Source organism: Stegostoma tigrinum, chromosome 15, assembly GCF_030684315.1.
Source record: "Stegostoma tigrinum isolate sSteTig4 chromosome 15, sSteTig4.hap1, whole genome shotgun sequence".
Classification (NCBI taxonomy): domain Eukaryota; kingdom Metazoa; phylum Chordata; class Chondrichthyes; order Orectolobiformes; family Stegostomatidae; genus Stegostoma; species Stegostoma tigrinum.
Genome location: NC_081368.1, coordinates 14,868,528 through 14,884,434, shown reverse-complemented (window position 1 = coordinate 14,884,434; position 15,907 = coordinate 14,868,528). Strand labels below are relative to the sequence as shown.

Here is a 15,907-nt window from a genome sequence, read left to right as displayed (position 1 = left end):
CTCGAGGTAGGTGGAGCGAGGGGTGTGTGTGTGTGCGGGAGGAAAGCGGAGCGTGGGGTGTGTGTGTGTGCGTGCGGGAGGGAGGTGGAGCGATGGTTGTGTGTGTGTGCGGGAGGGAGGTGGAGCGAGGGGTGTGTGCGGGAGCGAGGGGCGTGTGTGTGTGTGCTGGAGGGAGGTGGAGTGAGGGAGGTGTGTGCGTGCGTGCGTGGGAGGGAGGTGGAGCGAGGGTTGAGTGTGTGTGTGTGCGCGCGCGGGAGGTGGAGTGAGGGCTGTGTGTGTGTGTGTGCGCGCGCGCGGGAGGGAGGTGGAGCGAGGGTTGGGTGTGTGTGTGTGTGTGCGGGAGGGAGGTGGAGTGAGGGGTGTGTGTGTGCGCGGGAGGGAGGTGCAGTGAGGGGTGTGTGTGTGTGCTGGAGAGAGGTGGAGCGAGGGGTGTGTGTGTGTCTGTGTGTGCTGGAGGGAGGTGTGTGTGTGTGTGCTGGAGGGAGGTGGAGTGAGGGGGGTGTCTGTTGTAGTGAGGTGTGTGTGTGTGTGTGCAGAAGGGAGGTGGAGCGAGGGGTGTGTGTGTGTGTTCTCTGCGGGAGGGAGGTAGAACGAGGGGTGTGTTTGTGTGCGGGAGGGAGTTGGAGCGAGGGGTGCGTGTGTGTGCGGGAGTGAGGTGGAGCGAGGTGCGTGCGCGGGAGGGAGGTGGAGCGAGGTGCGTGCGCGGGAGGGAGGTGGAGCGAGGTGCGTGCGCGGGGGGGGTGGTGGAGCGAGGTGCATGCGCGGGGGGGTGGTGGAGCGAGGTGCGTGCGCGGGGGGGAGGTGGAGGGAGGTGGAGCGAGGTGCGTGCGCGGGAGGGAGGTGGAGCGAGGTGCGTGCGCGGGAGGGAGGTGGAGCGAGGTGCGTGCGCGGGAGGGAGGTGGAGCGAGGTGCGTGCGCGGGAGGGAGGTGGAGCGCGGGGTGTGTGTTCTGTGTGTGAGGGAGGTCGAGCGTGGGGTGTGTGTCTGTGTGTGTGTGCGGGAGGGAGGTGGAGCGAGGGGTGTGTGTGTGTGTGTTTGTGTGTGTGCGTCTGTGCGCGCGCGGGAGGGAGGTGGAGCGTAGGGTGTGTGTGTGTGTGCGGGAGGGAGATGGAGCGTAGGGTTTGTGTGTGCGGGAGGGAGGTGGAGCGAGGTGTGTGTGCGTGTGCGGGAGGGAGGTGGAGCGAGGGGTGTGTGCGTGTGCTGGAGGGAGGTGGAGCGAGGTGTGGGTGCGTGTGCGGGAGGGAGGTGGAGCGAGGGGTTTGTGCGTGTGCGGGAGGGAGGTGGAGCGAGGGGTGTGTGCGTGTGCTGGAGGGAGGTGGAGCGAGGGGTGTGTGCGTGTGCTGGAGGGAGGTGGAGCGAGGGGTGTGTGTGTTCGGGAGGGAGGTGGAGCGAGGGGTGTGTGTGTTCGGGAGGGAGGTGGAGCGAGGTGTGTGTGCGTGTGCGGGAGGGAGGTGGAGCGAGGGGTGTGTGCGTGAGCGGGAGGGAGGTGGAGCGAGGGGTGTGTGCGTGTGCTGGAGGGAGGTGGAGCGAGGTGTGGGTGCGTGTGCGGGAGGGAGGTGGAGCGAGGGGTGTGTGCGTGTGCGGGAGGGAGGTGGAGCGAGGGGTGTGTGCGTGTGCTGGAGGGAGGTGGAGCGAGGGGTGTGTGCGTGTGCTGGACGGAGGTGGAGCGAGGGGTGTGTGTGTTCGGGAGGGAGGTGGAGCGAGGGGTGTGTGTGTGTGCTGGAGGGAGGTGGAGTGAGGGGTGTGTGTGTGTGCGGGAGTGAGGTGGAGTAAGGGGTGTGTGCGTGTGCGGGAGTGAGGAGGAGCGTAGGGTGTGTGCACGCGCGTGTGGGAGGTGGAGCGCGGAGTGTGTGTTCTGTGTGGGAGGGAGGTGGAGCGAGGGGTGTGTGTGTGTGCTGGATGGAAGCGGAGCGAGGGGTGTGTGTGTGTGTGCGGGAGGGAGGCCAAGCGTGGGGTGTGTGTGTGTGTGTGTGTGTGTGTGTGTCTGTGTGTGTGTGCGGAAGGGAGGCGGAGCGCGGGGTCTGCGTGTGTACAGCAGGGAGGCAGAGCACGGGGTGTGCGTGTGTGCGGGAGGGAGGCGGAGCGCGGTGTGTGCGGGAGAGAGGCGGAGCGCGGTGTGTGCGTGTACGCGGGAGGGAGGCGGAGCGCGGGGTGTGTGTGTGTGCGGGAGCGAGGGATGTGTGTGTGTGTGCGGGAGGGAGGTGGAGCGAGGGGTGTGTGTGTGTGTGTGTGCTGGATGGAGGTGGAGCGAGGGTTGTGTGGGAGGGAGGTGGAGCGAGGGGTGTGTGTGTGTGCGGGCGGGAGGTGGAGCGTAGGGTGTGTGTGTGCGGTAGGGAGGTGGAGCGAGGTGTGTGTGCGGGAGGGAGGTGGAGCGAGGGGTGTGTGCGGGAGGGAGGTGGAGCGAGGGGTGTGTGCGGGAGGGAGGTGGAGCGAGGGGTGTGTGTGTGTGTGATCTCTGCGGGAGGGAGGTGGAGCAAGGGGTGTGTTTGTGTGCGGGAGGGAGGAGTGTGTTTGTGTGCGGGAGGGAGGTGGAGCGAGGTGTGTGTGCGGGAGGGAGGTGCAGCGAGGTGTGTGTGCGGGAGGGAGGTGGAGCGAGGGGTGTGTGCGGGAGGGAGGTGGAGCGAGGGGTGTGTGTGTGTGTGTTCTCTGCGGGAGGGAGGTGGAGCGAGGGGTGTGTTTGTGTGCGGGAGGGAGGTGGAGCGAGGGGTGTGTGTGTTCGTGTGCTGGAGGGAGGTGGAGCGAGGGTTGAGTGTGTGTGTGCGCGCGCGGGAGGTGGAGTGAGGGCTGTGTGTGTGCGGGAGGGAGGTGGAGCGTAGGGTGTGTGTGTGGGGGAGGGAGGTGCAGCGAGGTGTGTGTGCGGGAGGGAGGTGGAGCGAGGGGTGTGCGTGTGTGCGGGAGGGAGGCGGAGCGCGGGGTGTGCGTGTGCGCGGGAGGGAGGCGGAGCGCGGGGTGTGTGTGTGTGCGGGAGCAAGGGGTGTGTGTGTGTGTGTGTGTGCGGGAGGGAGGTGGAGGGGTGTGCGCGGGAGGGAGGTGGAGTGCGGGGTGTGTGTTCTGTGTGTGAGGGAGGTCGAGCGTGGGGTGTGTGTCTGTGTGTGTGTGCGGGAGGGAGGTGGAGCGAGGGGTGTGTGTGTGTGTGTTTGTGTGTGTGTGTCTGTGCGCGCGCGGGAGGGAGGTGGAGCGAGGTGCGTGTGCGGGAGGGAGGTGGAGCGAGGTGCGTGTGCGGGAGGGAGGTGGAGCGAGGTGCGCGCGCGGGAGGGAGGTGGAGTGAGGGGTGTGTGTGTGCGCGGGAGAGAGGTGCAGTGAGGGGTGTGTGTGTGTGCTGGAGAGAGGTGGAGCGAGGGGTGTGTGTGTGTCTGTGTGTGCTGGAGGGAGGTGTGTGTGTGCGTGCTGGAGGGAGGTGGAGTGAGGGGGGTGTCTGTGTTGTAGTGTTGTAGTGATGTGGAGTGAGGTGGGTGTGTGTGTGTGTGCGCAGAATGGAGGTGGAGCGAGGGGTGTGTGTGTGTGTTCTCTGCGGGAGGGAGGTGGAGCGCGGTGTGTGTGTGTGTGTGTGTGTGTGCGTGTGCGCGCGCGCGCGTGTGGGAGGTGGAGCACGGAGTGTGTGTGTGCGCGCTAGGGAGTTGGAGCGAGGGGTGTGTGTTCTGTGTGGGAGGGAGGTGGAGCGAGGGGTGTGTGTGTGTGTGCTGGATGGAGGCGGAGCGAGGGGTATGTGTGTGTGCTGGAGCGAGGCCGAGCTTGGGGTGTGTGTGTGTGTGTGTGTGGGGGGGAGGCCGAGCGTGGGGTCGGTGTGTGTGTGTGTGTGTGTGTGTGTGTGTGTGTGTGTGTGTGTGTGTGTGTGTGTGTGCGCGGAAGGGAGGCGGAGCAAGGGGTGTGTGTGCGGGAGGGAGTCGGAGCGCGGGGTGTGTGTGTGCGCGCGCGGGAGAGAGGCGGAGCGCGGGGTGTGCGTGTGTGCGGGAGGGAGGCGGAGCGCGGGGTGTGCGTGTGCGCGGGAGGGAGGCGGAGCGCGGGGTGTGTGTGTGTGCGGGAGCAAGGGGTGTGTGTGTGTGTGTGTGCGGGAGGGAGGTGGAGCGAGGGGTTTGTGTGTGCGGGAGCGAGGTGGAGCGAGGGGTGTGTGTGTGCGGGAGCGAGGTGGAGCGAGGGGTGTGTGTGTGTGCTGGAGGGAGGTGGAGCGAGCGGTGTGTGTGTGTGTTGGAGGGAGGTGGAGCGAGGGGTGTGTGTTGTGTGCGCGCGGGAGGGAGGTGGAGCGAGGGGTGTGTGTGTTCGGGAGGGAGGTGGAGCGAGGGGTGTGTGTGTGTGCTGGAGGGAGGTGGAGCGAGGGGTGTGTGTGTGCGCGCGCGGGAGGGAGGTGGAGCGAGGGGTGTGTCTGTGTGCGCGCGGGAGGGAGGTGGAGCGAGGGGTGTGTGTGTGTGTGCTGGAGGGAGGTGGAGCGAGGGGTGTGTGTGTGTGCTGGAGGGAGGTGGAACGAGGGGTGTGTGTGTGTGCTGGAGGGAGGTGGAACGAGGGGTGTGTGTGTGTGCTGGAGGGAGGTGGAGTGAGGGGTGTGTCTGTGCGCGCGCGGGAGGGAGGTGGAGTGCGGGGTGTGTGTGTGCTCGAGGTAGGTGGAGCGAGGGGTGTGTGTGTGTGCGGGAGGAAAGCGGAGCGTGGGGTGTGTGTGTGTGCGTGCGGGAGGGAGGTGGAGCGATGGTTGTGTGTGTGTGCGGGAGGGAGGTGGAGCGAGGGGTGTGTGCGGGAGCGAGGGGCGTGTGTGTGTGTGCTGGAGGGAGGTGGAGTGAGGGGGGTGTGTGTGTGCGTGCGTGGGAGGGAGGTGGAGCGAGGGTTGAGTGTGTGTGTGTGCGCGCGCGGGAGGTGGAGTGAGGGCTGTGTGTGTGTGTGTGCGCGCGCGCGGGAGGGAGGTGGAGCGAGGGTTGGGTGTGTGTGTGTGTGTGCGGGAGGGAGGTGGAGTGAGGGGTGTGTGTGTGCGCGGGAGGGAGGTGCAGTGAGGGGTGTGTGTGTGTGCTGGAGAGAGGTGGAGCGAGGGGTGTGTGTGTGTCTGTGTGTGCTGGAGGGAGGTGTGTGTGTGTGTGTGCTGGAGGGAGGTGGAGTGAGGGGGGTGTCTGTTGTAGTGAGGTGTGTGTGTTTGTGTGCAGAAGGGAGGTGGAGCGAGGGGTGTGTGTGTGTGTTCTCTGCGGGAGGGAGGTAGAACGAGGGGTGTGTTTGTGTGCGGGAGGGAGTTGGAGCGAGGGGTGCGTGTGTGTGCGGGAGTGAGGTGGAGCGAGGTGCGTGCGCGGGAGGGAGGTGGAGCGAGGTGCGTGCGCGGGAGGGAGGTGGAGCGAGGTGCGTGCGCGGGGGGGGTGGTGGAGCGAGGTGCATGCGCGGGGGGGTGGTGGAGCGAGGTGCGTGCGCGGGGGGGAGGTGGAGGGAGGTGGAGCGAGGTGCGTGCGCGGGAGGGAGGTGGAGCGAGGTGCATGCGCGGGAGGGAGGTGGAGCGAGGTGCGTGCGCGGGAGGGAGGTGGAGCGAGGTGCGTGCGCGGGAGGGAGGTGGAGCGCGGGGTGTGTGTTCTGTGTGTGAGGGAGGTCGAGCGTGGGGTGTGTGTCTGTGTGTGTGTGCGGGAGGGAGGTGGAGCGAGGGGTGTGTGTGTGTGTGTGTTTGTGTGTGTGCGTCTGTGCGCGCGTGGGAGGGAGGTGGAGCGTAGGGTGTGTGTGTGTGTGCGGGAGGGAGATGGAGCGTAGGGTTTGTGTGTGCGGGAGGGAGGTGGAGCGAGGTGTGTGTGCGTGTGCTGGAGGGAGGTGGAGCGAGGTGTGGGTGCGTGTGCGGGAGGGAGGTGGAGTGAGGGGTTTGTGCGTGTGCGGGAGGGAGGTGGAGCGAGGGGTGTGTGCGTGTGCTGGAGGGAGGTGGAGCGAGGGGTGTGTGCGTGTGCTGGAGGGAGGTGGAGCGAGGGGTGTGTGTGTTCGGGAGGGAGGTGGAGCGAGGGGTGTGTGTGTTCGGGAGGGAGGTGGAGCGAGGTGTGTGTGCGTGTGCGGGAGGGAGGTGGAGCGAGGGGTGTGTGCGTGAGCGGGAGGGAGGTGGAGCGAGGGGTGTGTGCGTGTGCTGGAGGGAGGTGGAGCGAGGTGTGGGTGCGTGTGCGGGAGGGAGGTGGAGCGAGGGGTGTGTGCGTGTGCGGGAGGGAGGTGGAGCGAGGGGTGTGTGCGTGTGCTGGAGGGAGGTGGAGCGAGGGGTGTGTGCGTGTGCTGGACGGAGGTGGAGCGAGGGGTGTGTGTGTTCGGGAGGGAGGTGGAGCGAGGGGTGTGTGTGTGTGCTGGAGGGAGGTGGAGTGAGGGGTGTGTGTGTGTGCGGGAGTGAGGTGGAGTAAGGGGTGTGTGCGTGTGCGGGAGTGAGGAGGAGCGTAGGGTGTGTGCACGCGCGTGTGGGAGGTGGAGCGCGGAGTGTGTGTTCTGTGTGGGAGGGAGGTGGAGCGAGGGGTGTGTGTGTGTGCTGGATGGAAGCGGAGCGAGGGGTGTGTGTGTGTGTGCGGGAGGGAGGCCAAGCGTGGGGTGTGTGTGTGTGTGTGTGTGTGTGTGTGTGTGTGTGTGTGTGTGTGTGTGTGTCTGTGTGTGTGTGCGGAAGGGAGGCGGAGCGCGGGGTCTGCGTGTGTACAGCAGGGAGGCAGAGCACGGGGTGTGCGTGTGTGCGGGAGGGAGGCGGAGCGCGGTGTGTGCGGGAGAGAGGCGGAGCGCGGTGTGTGCGTGTACGCGGGAGGGAGGCGGAGCGCGGGGTGTGTGTGTGTGCGGGAGCGAGGGATGTGTGTGTGTGTGCGGGAGGGAGGTGGAGCGAGGGGTGTGTGTGTGTGTGTGTGCGGGAGCGAGGTGGAGCGAGGGGTGTGTGTGTGTGCTGGATGGAGGTGGAGCGAGGGGTGTGTGGGAGGGAGGTGGAGCGAGGGGTGTGTGTGTGTGTGCGGGCGGGAGGTGGAGCGTAGGGTGTGTGTGTGCGGGAGGGAGGTGGAGCGAGGGGTGTGTGCGGGAGGGAGGTGGAGCGAGGGGTGTGTGCGGGAGGGAGGTGGAGCGAGGGGTGTGTGCGGGAGGGAGGTGGAGCGAGGGGTGTGTGTGTGTGTGTTCTCTGCGGGAGGGAGGTGGAGCAAGGGGTGTGTTTGTGTGCGGGAGGGAGGGGTGTGTTTGTGTGCGGGAGGGAGGTGGAGCGAGGTGTGTGTGCGGGAGAGGTGCAGCGAGGTGTGTGTGCGGGAGGGAGGTGGAGCGAGGGGTGTGTGCGGGAGGGAGGTGGAGCGAGGGGTGTGTGTGTGTGTGTTCTCTGCGGGAGGGAGGTGGAGCGAGGGGTGTGTTTGTGTGCGGGAGGGAGGTGGAGCGAGGGGTGTGTTTGTGTGCGGGAGGGAGGTGGAGCGAGGGGTGTGTGTGTTCTTGAGGTGGAGCGAGGGTTGAGTGTGTGTGTGCGCGCGCGGGATGTGGAGTGAGGGCTGTGTGTGTGCGGGAGGGAGGTGGAGCGTAGGGTGTGTGTGTGCGGGAGGGAGGTGGAGCGAGGGCTGTGTGTGTGTGTGTGCGCGTGCGCGCGGGAGGGAGGTGGAGCGAGGGTTGGGTGTGTGTGTGTGTGTGCGGGAGGGAGGTGGTGTGAGGGGTGTGTGTGTGCGCGGGAGGGAGGTGCAGTGAGGGGTGTGTGTGTGTGCTGGAGAGAGGTGGAGCGAGGGGTGTGTGTGTGTGTGTGTCTGTGTGTGCTGGAGGGAGGTGTGTGTGTGTGTGTGCTGGAGGGAGGTGGAGTGAGGGGGGTGTCTGTTGTAGTGATGTGGAGTGAGGTGGGTGTGTGTGTGCAGAAGGGAGGTGGAGCGAGGGGTGTGTGTGTGTGTTCTCTGCGGGAGGGAGGTGGAGCGAGGGGTGTGTTTGTGTGCGGGAAGGAGGTGGAGCGAGGGGTGTGTGTGTGCGGGAGGGAGGTGGAGCGAGGTGCGTGTGCGCGACGGAGGTGGAGCGGGGTGCGTGTGCGGGAGGGAGGTGGAGCGAGGTTCGTGCGCGGGTGGGAGGTGGAGCGAGGTGCGTGCGCGGGAGGGAGGTGGAGCGAGGTGCGTGCGCGGGAGGGAGGTGGAGCGAGGTGCGTGCGCGGGAGGGAGGTGGAGCGAGGTGCGTGCGCGGGAGGGAGGTGGAGCGAGGTGCGTGCGCGGGAGGGAGGTGGAGCGCGGGGTGTGCGCGGGAGGGAGGTGGAGCGCGGGGTGTGTGTTCTGTGTGTGAGGGAGGTCGAGCGTGGGGTGTGTGTCTGTGTGTGTGTGTGTGTTTGTGTGTGTGTGTCTGTGCGCGCGCGGGAGGGAGGTGGAGCGTAGGGTGTGTGTGTGTGTGTGCGGGAGGGAGATGGAGCGTAGGGTTTGTGTGTGCGGGAGGGAGGTGGAGCGAGGTGTGTGTGCGTGTGCGGGAGGGAGGTGGAGCGAGGGGTGTGTGCGTGTGCTGGAGGGAGGTGGAGCGAGGTGTGGGTGCGTGTGCGGGAGGGAGGTGGAGCGAGGGGTTTGTGCGTGTGCGGGAGGGAGGTGGAGCGAGGGGTGTGTGCGTGTGCTGGAGGGAGGTGGAGCGAGGGGTGTGTGCGTGTGCTGGAGGGAGGTGGAGCGAGGGGTGTGTGTGTTCGGAAGGGAGGTGGAGCGAGGGGTGTGTGTGTTCGGGAGGGAGGTGGAGCGAGGTGTGTGTGCGTGTGCGGGAGGGAGGTGGAGCGAGGGGTGTGTGCGTGTGCTGGAGGGAGGTGGAGCGAGGTGTGGGTGCGTGTGCGGGAGGGAGGTGGAGCGAGGGGTGTGTGCGTGTGCGGGAGGGAGGTGGAGCGAGGGGTGTGTGCGTGTGCTGGAGGGAGGTGGAGCGAGGGGTGTGTGCGTGTGCTGGACGGAGGTGGAGCGAGGGGTGTGTATGTTCGGGAGGGAGGTGGAGCGAGGGGTGTGTGTGTGTGCTGGAGGGAGGTGGAGTGAGGGGTGTGTGTGTGTGCGGGAGTGAGGTGGAGCGAGGGGTGTGTGTGTGTGCGGGAGTGAGGTGGAGCGTAGGGTGTGTGCACGCGCGTGTGGGAGGTGGAGCGCGGAGTGTGTGTTCTGTGTGGGAGGGAGGTGGAGCGAGGGGTGTGTGTGTGTGCTGGATGGAAGCGGAGCGAGCGGTGTGTGTGTGTGTGCGGGAGGGAGGCCAAGCGTGGGGGGTGTGTGTGTGTGTGTGTGTGTGTGTGCGGAAGGGAGGCGGAGCGCGGGGTCTGCGTGTGTACAGCAGGGAGGCAGAGCACGGGGTGTGCGTGTGTGCGGGAGGGAGGCGGAGCGCGGTGTGTGCGTGTACGCGGGAGGGAGGCGGAGCGCGGGGTGTGTGTGTGTGCGGGAGCGAGGGATGTGTGTGTGTGTGCGGGAGGGAGGTGGAGCGAGGGGTGTGTGTGTGTGTGTGCGGGAGCGAGGTGGAGCGAGGGGTGTGTGTGTGTGCTGGATGGAGGTGGAGCGAGGGGTGTGTGTGTGTGCGGGAGGGAGGTGGAGCGAGGGGTGTGTGTGTGTGCGGGCGGGAGGTGGAGCGTAGGGTGTGTGTGTGCGGGAGGGAGGTGGAGCGAGGTGTGTGTGCGGGAGGGAGGTGGAGCGAGGTGTGTGTGCGGGAGGGAGGTGGAGCGAGGGGTGTGTGCGGGAGGGAGGTGGAGCGAGGGGTGTGTGCGGGAGGGAGGTGGAGCGAGGGGTGTGTGTGTGTGTGTTCTCTGCGGGAGGGAGGTGGAGCGAGGGGTGTGTTTGTGTGCGGGTGGGAGGGGTGTGTTTGTGTGCGGGAGGGAGGTGGAGCGAGGTGTGTGTGCGGGAGGGAGGTGCAGCGAGGTGTGTGTGCGGGAGGGAGGTGGAGCGAGGGGTGTGTGCGGGAGGGAGGTGGAGCGAGGGGTGTGTGTGTGTGTGTTCTCTGCGGGAGGGAGGTGGAGCGAGGGGTGTGTTTGTGTGCGGGAGGGAGGTGGAGCGAGGGGTGTGTTTGTGTGTGGGAGGGAGGTGGAGCGAGGGGTGTGTTTGTGTGCGGGACGGAGGTGGAGCGAGGGGTGTGTTTGTGTGCAGGAAGGAGGTGGAGCGAGGGGTGTGTTTGTGTGCGGGAGGGAGGTGGAGCGAGGTGCGTGTGCGGGAGGGAGGTGGAGCGAGGTGCGTGTGCAGGAGGGAGGTGGAGCGAGGGGTGTGTGCGGGAGGGAGGTGGAGCGAGGGGTGTGTGTGTGTGTTCTCTGCGGGAGGGAGGTGGAGCGAGGGGTGTGTTTGTGTGCGGGAGGGAGGTGGAGCGAGGGGTGTGTGCGGGAGCGAGGGGCGTGTGTGTGTGTGTGTGTGTGTGTGTGTGTGTGTGTGCAGGATGGAGGTGGAGCGAAGGGTGTGTGTGTGTGTGCTGGAGGGAGGTGGAGTGAGGGGGGTGTGTGTGTGCGTGCGCGGGAGGGAGGTGGAGCGAGGGTTGGGTGTGTGTGTGCGTGTGTGTGTGTACGGGAGGGAGGTGGAGCGAGGGGTGTGTGTATTCGTGTGCTGGAGGGAGGTGGAGCGAGGGTTGAGTGTGTGTGTGCGCGTGTGGGAGGTGGAGTGAGGGCTGTGTGTGTGTGTGCGCGCGCGCGGGAGGGAGGTGGAGCGAGGGTTGGGTGTGTGCGCAGGAGGGAGGTGGAGCGAAGGGTGTGTGTGTGTGCTGGAGGGAGGTGGAGTGAGGGGGGTGTGTGTGTGCGTGCGCGGGAGGGAGGTGGAGCGAGGGTTGGGTGTGTGTGTGCGTGTGTGTGTGTACGGGAGGGAGGTGGAGCGAGGGGTGTGTGTATTCGTGTGCTGGAGGGAGGTGGAGCGAGGGTTGAGTGTGTGTGTGCGCGTGTGGGAGGTGGAGTGAGGGCTGTGTGTGTGTGCGCGCGCGCGCGGGAGGGAGGTGGAGCGAGGGTTGGGTGTGTGCGCGGGAGGGAGGTGCAGTGAGGGGTGTGTGTGTGTGCAGAAGGGCGGTGGAGCGAGGGGTGTGTGTGTGTGTGTTCTCTGCGGGAGGGAGGTGGAGCAAGGGGTGTGTTTGTGTGCGGGAGGGTGGTGGAGCGAGGGTTGTGTTTGTGTGCGGGAGGGAGGTGGAGCGAGGTGCGTGCGCGGGAGGGAGGTGGAGCGAGGTGCGTGCGCGGGAGGGAGGTGGAGCGCGGAGCGTGCGCGGGAGGGAGGTGGAGCGAGGTGTGTGCGCGGTAGGGAGGTGGAGCGCGGGGTGTGTGTTCTGTGTGTGAGGGAGGCCGAGCGTGGGGTGTGTGTCTGTGTGTGTGTGCTGGAGGGAGGTGGAGCGAGGGGTGTGTGTGTGCTAGAGGGAGGTGGAGCGAGGCGTGTGTGTGTGTGTGTGTGTGTGCTTGTGTGTGTGTGTCTGTGCGCGCGCGGGAGGGAGGTGGAGCGTAGGGTGTGTGTGTGCGGGAGGGAGGTGGAGCGAGGTGTGGGTGCGTGTGCTGGAGGGAGGTGGAGCGAGGGGTGTGTGTGTTCGGGAGGGAGGTGGAGTGAGGGGTGTGTGTGTGTGCGGGAGTGAGGTGGAGCGTAGGGTGTGTGCACGCGCGTGTGGGAGGTGGAGCGAGGGGTGTGTGTGTGTGCTGGAGGGAGGCCGAGCGAGGGGTGTGTGTGTGTGTGTGTGCGGGAGGGAGGCCGAGCGTGGGGTCTGTGTGTGTGTGTGTGTGTGTGTGTGTGCGGAAGTGAGACGGAGCGCGGGGTCTGCTTGTGTGCAGGAGGGAGGCAGAGCACGGGGTGTGTGTGTGTGCGGGAGGGAGGCGGAGCGAGGGGTGTGCGTGTGTGCGGGAGGGAGGCGGAGCGAGGGGTGTGCGTGTGTGCGGGAGGGAGGCGGAGCGAGGGGTGTGCGTGTGTGCGGGAGGGAGGTGGAGCGAGGGGTGTGTTTGTGTGCGGGAGGGAGGTGGAGCGAGGTGTGTGTGCGGGAGGGAGGTGGAGCGAGGGGTGTGTGCGGGGGAAGGTGGAGCGAGGTGTGTGTGCGGGAGGGAGGTGGAGCGAGGGGTGTGTGCGGGAGGGAGGTGGAGCGAGGGGTGTGTGCGGGAGGGAGGTGGAGCGAGGGGTGTGTGTGTGTGTTCTCTGCGGGAGGGAGGTGGAGCGAGGGGTGTGTGTGTTCGGGAGGGAGGTGGAGTGAGGGGTGTGTGTGTGTGCGGGAGTGAGGTGGAGCGTAGGGTGTGTGCACGCGCGTGTGGGAGGTGGAGCGAGGGGTGTGTGTGTGTGCTGGAGGGAGGCCGAGCGAGGGGTGTGTTTGTGTGCGGGAGGGAGGTGGAGCGAGGGGTGTGTTTGTGTGCGGGAGGGAGGTGGAGCGAGGGGTGTGTTTGTGTGCGGGAGGGAGGTGGAGCGAGGGGTGTGTTTGTGTGCGGGAGGGAGGCGGAGCGAGGGGTGTGTTTGCGGGAGGGAGGCGGAGCGAGGGGTGTGCGTGTGTGCGGGAGGGAGGCGGAGCGAGGGGTGTGCGTGTGTGCGGGAGGGAGGTGGAGCGAGGGGTGTGTTTGTGTGCGGGAGGGAGGTGGAGCGAGGTGTGTGTGCGGGAGGGAGGTGGAGCGAGGGGTGTGTGCGGGGGGAGGTGGAGCGAGGGGTGTGTGCGGGAGGGAGGTGGAGCGAGGGGTGTGTGCGGGAGGGAGGTGGAGCGAGGGGTGTGTGCGGGAGGGAGGTGGAGCGAGGGGTGTGTGTGTGTGTTCTCTGCGGGAGGGAGGTGGAGCGAGGGGTGTGTTTGTGTGCGGGAGGGAGGTGGAGCGAGGGGTGTGTTTGTGTGCGGGAGGGAGGTGGAGCGAGGGGTGTGTTTGTGTGCGGGAGGGAGGTGGAGCGAGGTGTGGGTGCGTGTGCGGGAGGGAGGTGGAGCGAGGGGTTTGTGCGTGTGCTGGAGGGAGGTGGAGCGAGGGGTGTGTGCGTGTGCTGGAGGGAGGTGGAGCGAGGGGTGTGTGTGTTCGGGAGGGAGGTGGAGCGAGGGGTGTGTGTGTTCGGGAGGGAGGTGGAGCGAGGTGTGTGTGCGTGTGCGGGAGGGAGGTGGAGCGAGGGGTGTGTGCGTGTGCTGGAGGGAGGTGGAGCGAGGTGTGGGTGCGTGTGCGGGAGGGAGGTGGAGCGAGGGGTGTGTGCGTGTGCGGGAGGGAGGTGGAGCGAGGGGTGTGTGCGTGTGCGGGAGGGAGGTGGAGCGAGGGGTGTGTGCGTGTGCTGGAGGGAGGTGGAGCGAGGGGTGTGTGCGTGTGCTGGAGGGAGGTGGAGCGAGGGGTGTGTATGTTCGGGAGGGAGGTGGAGCGAGGGGTGTGTGTGTGTGCTGGAGGGAGGTGGAGTGAGGGGTGTGTGTGTATGCGGGAGTGAGGTGGAGCGAGGGGTGTGTGTGTGTGCGGGAGTGAGGTGGAGCGTAGGGTGTGTGCACGCGCGTGTGGGAGGTGGAGCGCGGAGTGTGTGTTCTGTGTGGGAGGGAGGTGGAGCGAGGGGTGTGTGTGTGTGCTGGATGGAAGCGGAGCGAGCGGTGTGTGTGTGTGTGCGGGAGGGAGGCCAAGCGTGGGGGGTGTGTGTGTGTGTGTGTGTGTGTGTGTGTGTGTGTGTGTGTGTGTGTGTGTGCGGAAGGGAGGCGGAGCGCGGGGTCTGCGTGTGTACAGCAGGGAGGCAGAGCACGGGGTGTGCGTGTGTGCGGGAGGGAGGCGGAGCGCGGTGTGTGCGTGTACGCGGGAGGGAGGCGGAGCGCGGGGTGTGTGTGTGTGCGGGAGCGAGGGATGTGTGTGTGTGTGCGGGAGGGAGGTGGAGCGAGGGGTGTGTGTGTGTGTGCGGGTGCGAGGTGGAGCGAGGGGTGTGTGTGTGTGCTGGATGGAGGTGGAGCGAGGGGTGTGTGTGTGTGCGGGAGGGAGGTGGAGCGAGGGGTGTGTGTGTGTGTGTGTGCGGGCGGGAGGTGGAGCGTAGGGTGTGTGTGTGCGGGAGGGAGGTGGAGCGAGGTGTGTGTGCGGGAGGGAGGTGGAGCGAGGGGTGTGTGCGGGAGGGAGGTGGAGCGAGGGGTGTGTGCGGGAGGGAGGTGGAGCGAGGGGTGTGTGTGTGTGTGTTCTCTGCGGGAGGGAGGTGGAGCGAGGGGTGTGTTTGTGTGCGGGAGGGAGGGGTGTGTTTGTGTGCGGGAGGGAGGTGGAGCGAGGTGTGTGTGCGGGAGGGAGGTGCAGCGAGGTGTGTGTGCGGGAGGGAGGTGGAGCGAGGGGTGTGTGCGGGAGGGAGGTGGAGCGAGGGGTGTGTGTGTGTGTGTTCTCTGCGGGAGGGAGGTGGAGCGAGGGGTGTGTTTGTGTGCGGGAGGGAGGTGGAGCGAGGGGTGTGTTTGTGTGCGGGAGGGAGGTGGAGCGAGGGGTGTGTTTGTGTGCAGGAAGGAGGTGGAGCGAGGGGTGTGTTTGTGTGCGGGAGGGAGGTGGAGCGAGGTGCGTGTGCGGGAGGGAGGTGGAGTGAGGTGCGTGTGCGGGAGGGAGGTGGAGCGAGGGGTGTGTGCGGGAGGGAGGTGGAGCGAGGGGTGTGTGTGTGTGTTCTCTGCGGGAGGGAGGTGGAGCGAGGGGTGTGTTTGTGTGCGGGAGGGAGGTGGAGCGAGGGGTGTGTGCGGGAGCGAGGGGCGTGTGTGTGTGTGTGTGTGTGTGTGTGTGTGTGTGTGTGTGCAGGATGGAGGTGGAGCGAAGGGTGTGTGTGTGTGCTGGAGGGAGGTGGAGTGAGGGGGGTGTGTGTGTGCGTGCGCGGGAGGGAGGTGGAGCGAGGGTTGGGTGTGTGTGTGCGTGTGTGTGTGTACGGGAGGGAGGTGGAGCGAGGGGTGTGTGTATTCGTGTGCTGGAGGGAGGTGGAGCGAGGGTTGAGTGTGTGTGTGCGCGTGTGGGAGGTGGAGTGAGGGCTGTGTGTGTGTGTGCGCGCGTGCGGGAGGGAGGTGGAGCGAGGGTTGGGTGTGTGCGCAGGAGGGAGGTGGAGCGAAGGGTGTGTGTGTGTGCTGGAGGGAGGTGGAGTGAGGGGGGTGTGTGTGTGCGTGCGCGGGAGGGAGGTGGAGCGAGGGTTGGGTGTGTGTGTGCGTGTGTGTGTGTACGGGAGGGAGGTGGAGCGAGGGGTGTGTGTATTCGTGTGCTGGAGGGAGGTGGAGCGAGGGTTGAGTGTGTGTGTGCGCATGTGGGAGGTGGAGTGAGGGCTGTGTGTGTGTGCGCGCGCGCGCGGGAGGGAGGTGGAGCGAGGGTTGGGTGTGTGCGCGGGAGGGAGGTGCAGTGAGGGGTGTGTGTGTGTGCAGAAGGGCGGTGGAGCGAGGGGTGTGTGTGTGTGTGTTCTCTGCGGGAGGGAGGTGGAGCAAGGGGTGTGTTTGTGTGCGGGAGGGTGGTGGAGCGAGGGTTGTGTTTGTGTGCGGGAGGGAGGTGGAGCGAGGTGCGTGCGCGGGAGGGAGGTGGAGCGAGGTGCGTGCGCGGGAGGGAGGTGGTGCGCGGTGCGTGCGCGGGAGGGAGGTGGAGCGAGGTGTGTGCGCGGGAGGGAGGTGGAGCGCGGGGTGTGTGTTCTGTGTGTGAGGGAGGCCGAGCGTGGGGTGTGTGTCTGTGTGTGTGTGCTGGAGGGAGGTGGAGCGAGGGGTGTGTGTGTGCTAGAGGGAGGTGGTGCGAGGCGTGTGTGTGTGTGTGTGCTTGTGTGTGTGTGTCTGTGCGCGCGCGGGAGGGAGGTGGAGCGTAGGGTGTGTGTGTGCGGGAGGGAGGTGGAGCGAGGTGTGGGTGCGTGTGCTGGAGGGAGGTGGAGCGAGGGGTGTGTGCGTGAGCTGGAGGGAGGTGGAGCGAGGGGTGTGTGTGTTCGGGAGGGAGGTGGAGTGAGGGGTGTGTGTGTGTGCGGGAGTGAGGTGGAGCGTAGGGTGTGTGCACGCGCGTGTGGGAGGTGGAGCGCGGAGTGTGTGTGTGTGCTGGATGGAAGCGGAGCGAGGGGTGTGTGTGTGTGCTGGAGGGAGGCCGAGCGAGGGGTGTGTGTGTGTGTGTGTGTGTGTGCGGGAGGGAGGCCGAGCGTGGGGTCTGTGTGTGTGTGTGTGTGTGTGTGTGTGTGTGTGTGTGTGTG

The 15,907-nt window shown here is 67.1% G+C and overlaps 1 protein-coding gene across 6 annotated transcripts in view; it reads left to right on the top strand.

The window, feature by feature from the left end:
* Positions 1–15,907, top strand: part of LOC125458849 (mastermind-like protein 2) — a 558,191-nt gene that overhangs the window by 524,695 nt on the left and 17,589 nt on the right. The window lies entirely within an intron of this gene.